Genomic DNA, 4,598 nt, shown 5'->3' on the forward strand with positions numbered 1-4,598 from the left:
ACTGGTACAATAGACTTCAGCTAATGTAATGAGAGATGTCTAATATAGTACCAGAGAAAGTCCCACACTGGTACAATAGACTTCAGCTAATGTAATGAGAGATGTCTAATATAGTACCAGAGAAAGTCCCACACTGGTACAATAGACTTCAGCTAATGTAATGAGAGATGTCTAATATAGTACCAGAGAAAGTCCCACACTGGTACAATAGACTTCAGCTAATGTAATGAGAGATGTCTAATATAGTACCAGAGAAAGTGCCACACAGGTACAATAGACTTCAGCTAATGAGAGATGTCTAATATAGTATCAGAGAAAGTCCCACACAGGTACAATAAACTTCAGCTAATGAGAGATGTGTAATATAGTATCAGAGAAAGTCCCACACTGGTACAATAGACTTCAGCTAATGAGAGATGTCTAATATTGTACCAGAGAAAGTCCCACACTGGTACAATAGACTTCAGCTAATGAGAGATGTCTAATATTGTACCAGAGAAAGTCCCACACTGGTACAATAGACTTCAGCTAATGTAATGAGAGATGTCTAATATAGTACCAGAGAAAGTCCCACACAGGTACAATAGACTTCAGCTAATGAGAGATGTCTAATATAGTACCAGAGAAAGTCCCACACAGGTACAATAGACTTCAGCTAATGAGAGATGTCTAATATAGTACCAGAGAAAGTCCCACACAGGTACAATAGACTTCAGCTAATGAGAGATGTCTAATATTGTACCAGAGAAAGTCCCACACAGGTACAATAAACTTCAGCTAATGAGAGATGTCTAATATTGTACCAGAGAAAGTTCCACACAGGTGCAATAGACTTCAGATGATTTGTCTTTTTTGTTATAGTTTAACGAGTTTAGTTTAACATACACATAAAGAACTATATAGGGTATATCTTAGTTGTTGGCATTCCATATCTGTTTTTTAAAAGTTTAATTTGAATAACAGGAAATAAATATATTTATAGAGTACAGCCCTCACCTTATACTATCTAAAAGTCCAGGACAGTTCCGTTAAAGTTGTTTTCTTATTTAACTTGTAAAACAATGACCCATTGACTGAACTTCCGGTGGTTATTCGCAGAAAAATAACTTAAAAACACGAAACACTTGAATCCACGATATTCTTTACAAAAATAAAGATTGGAAATGTCTGTCAAGAAATTCGAAGACAAATATTATCACGTAGGTATTTATTATTGTGCCAGGTAATTTCTGTATATTTTAAGACTTCTAGTTGTGCAGGTTGAAATTTAAACAAGAGGGAATCCTCAATAGCCGCGGCACTAGAAATTCTTTTAGGCAGGATTAGATTAAATATATCTATGAGACCCTTGTTTCCCTTTTTATTAGCAACATTTTTGTGCGCCAGCAATACCAAGCGTGGGGTGCGTATACCCTATTCGATTTTATTACTCATCAGGATCTCTACCAGCCTACCCTCAAATTGAAATTATTTTAAGTAGGATTAGAAATATTAATTTATGAGACCTTTGGCGAGATCAAATACATCAATCGAGAGGGTTTGACCTCTTGCGTCGAAAACTGTAATTACATCTCATATCGGTTAAGAGATGACGGAGCTATGAGCTAAAAGTTTGTACTTGGAAAAAACAACAACATGATCCGCTGTGAAATATAACTTCATCTTTTTTAAATATAATTCTGTAAACTGTTTTGTAAAAACAAGTGCGGATAGAAACTTCTGATAATTGTGACCATTCCATACTTGACACAGATTGTAACCAGGGGCAGAGATTTGCAGTCATTTCACCCATTTCCTGAGACAGAAAGGTGTGACACACACACACACACACACACATACAGTTCCGATAGTTGACTCTTTCACACGCAGATGGACAACGACAAAATGTTGCGATCGTTGCATCTGTTTACACGGAAAGGAAGTTGTGATCGTTGTATCTGTGTAGGTGGGGTGAAAGTTGCGATCGTTGCAAATACACAAGAATAAAAATACTTGTACCATTGCATTCATACATAGGGTCAGAAAGTTCAAACATTTCATCTGTCTAGAGTCCACGTATTTGTGACCTTTGCACACGTGACTAGAAAGTTTGCTGCTGTTTTAGAAAGCGAAAAGCTGTGTGTGTGTATATATATATATATCGTCAAACAGTAAGTAACATTTAATATATAGGTATGTAACCTTTGAAGTATGTATGAATGTGAAACTAATATTACGTAAATAATGTTCAAATACATATATTTTTCTCTTGTGCATATTGTGTAATTTTAATGTCATTAGTCACATAGTAGGACACCAGAAATAATAACTTACTCAAACTACAGCATTCGTATAAGTTGACTGACAACAAACAGAATTCCAATGGACTCATTCTGTGTCATATGTTTCCTGAAAGTGACCACAACTAGAATTAGAATGATTCTGCCAGATGTTTCCTTAAAGTAGCGACAACTAGAATTAGAATGGAGTCGTACTGTGTCAATTGTTTCCTTAAAGTGACGACAACTAGAATGAGAATGGAATTGTACTGTGTCAGTTGTTTCCTTAAAGTGACGACAACTAGAATTAGAATGGAGTCGTACTGTGTCAGTTGTTTCCTTAAAGTGACGACAACTAGAATGAGAATGGAGTCGTACTGTGTCAGTTGTTTCCTGAAAGTGACCACAACTAGAATGAGAATGGAGTCGTACTGTGTCAGTTGTTTTCTGAAAGTGACCACAACTAGAATGAGAATGGAGTCGTACTGTGTCAGTTGTTTTCTGAAAGTGGCGACAACTAGAATGAGAATGGAGTCGTACTGTGTCAGTTGTTTTCTGAAAGTGGCGACAACTAGAATGAGAATGGAAACAACTGACACAGTACGACTCCATTCTAATTCTAGTTGTCGCCATTTTAAGAAAACAACTGACACAGTACGACTTCATTCTCATTCTAGTTGTCGCCACTTTAAGGAACAACTGACACAGTACGACTTCATTCTCATTCTAGTTGTCGCCACTTTCAGAAAACAACTGACACAGTACGACTCTACCAATCGCGAAACGTCTACATCGATTTTGCAGATCTGTCATGCAAGTTGGAACATCAGTCATAAGGGTAAAATATATGACTCATTTGAGATGACGTATTGTCCAATCCCAGTTGCTTCTCACCTGCGTAGCTTGTTTTATGTAGAAGTGTATTTTCCACGCTAGCAGATTTCAAACCACAGTGAAAAATTTGATCAGTGTAGTGAATGAACGCTGAAGTCTTAATTATAAGCAATATATCGTTTAAAAATACAAATTTACTCTATATTTTGGCATACTTAAGTGTTAAGACGTCATTTCGAAGATATGCTTACACATGAGAAATTCGAAATACCTGGAGTTAATTATATTTAAATGTCGTTTAGACTTTTAGTAAACTTGTGTACACTTTTGTAAACTTTGTGTTGCTTACATACGGTATTTTTGTTCATGAACGTAGTGAAGTTTCTTTACACTTAGGTATTTTACCCTAAGTGTAAAGTAGCGATCTATTTATAATATCGAGTAACCAAACTATTAATGTAAAGATATATTAAACAGAACGGAAAGCACTAGGATATATTGCTTAATAAATTACTATATAAATTTAGGTACACTAGATGGCGCCACATATCGGTTTATATACACTTTAATTTCACAATTTTAATTAAATATAGCTAGCAATTATCTCTAGTAGTTTTTATAGTGCTTCTGATCGTATCACATCTTTGGAGATGAAGGGGAAGTAATGTTCTGTAAAAAATCCCGAAGTATCCAGAATATATGCCAAGATTGTAATAATAACATAGTTTCCAAAACATCTGTTATACGAAATTTTAGCCTAAAAACAATTTTGCTCTTTTCATATTTTCGAACCGAGTAACAAAAGATCGAAAATGAAGTGAGTGTTTTTTTTATCCATTAAAACTTCGTGAGCTGTACCGTTCTCTTAACGAAATCCAGCATGGGCGTCGCCAGAAGTTCTTTAGGGTGGGAGTGGGCTTCATTTCTGTTCATGGTGCGTCTTTCTTAGATATGTGTAAAACTGAACGTGTTATGGTGAGCACTCGGTGATGAACAAGTTATAGAAATAGGTATTGATGAAAGCTTAAGAAATAACTGGATACTATCTGCTCATTACTTATTGAAATTAATATGTACGTCATAATTATACATACGTAAGTCAATTTGAATAACTATTTTGCAACTTATTATGCAAGTAAAGAAAAAACTTTTCAAAAAAGGGAGTAAATGTAGGGATGGCTAACATCAATCCTTCAAAAACAATGGAAACAAGATAATAGGGATGACATTTGCATCATCCCTACATAATACCACAGGAAAGAATTAAAACATGTAGCAATATATATAACTATTCAATCACAATTGAATTTAATTTATCCTATTTTTGTCTGTTAACATTCTGTCTGTACTATTATGTAAGGATGACGCAAATGTCATCCCTATTATCTTGTTTCCATTGTTTTTGAAGGATTGATGTTAGCCATCCCTACATTTACTCCCTTTTTTGAAAAGTTTTTTCTTTACTTGCATAATAAGTTGCAAAATAGTTATTCAAATTGACTTACG

General features: G+C 34.9%; 1 protein-coding gene across 6 annotated transcripts in view; it reads left to right on the top strand.

Annotated features, from left to right (window-relative positions):
* Positions 1–4,598, top strand: part of LOC106457803 (microtubule-actin cross-linking factor 1-like) — a 248,974-nt gene that overhangs the window by 65,936 nt on the left and 178,440 nt on the right. The gene's annotated exons all lie outside the window — the stretch shown is intronic.

Source organism: Limulus polyphemus, unplaced genomic scaffold (genome assembly GCF_000517525.1).
Source record: "Limulus polyphemus unplaced genomic scaffold, Limulus_polyphemus-2.1.2 Scaffold375, whole genome shotgun sequence".
In the NCBI taxonomy this organism is placed as follows: domain Eukaryota; kingdom Metazoa; phylum Arthropoda; class Merostomata; order Xiphosura; family Limulidae; genus Limulus; species Limulus polyphemus.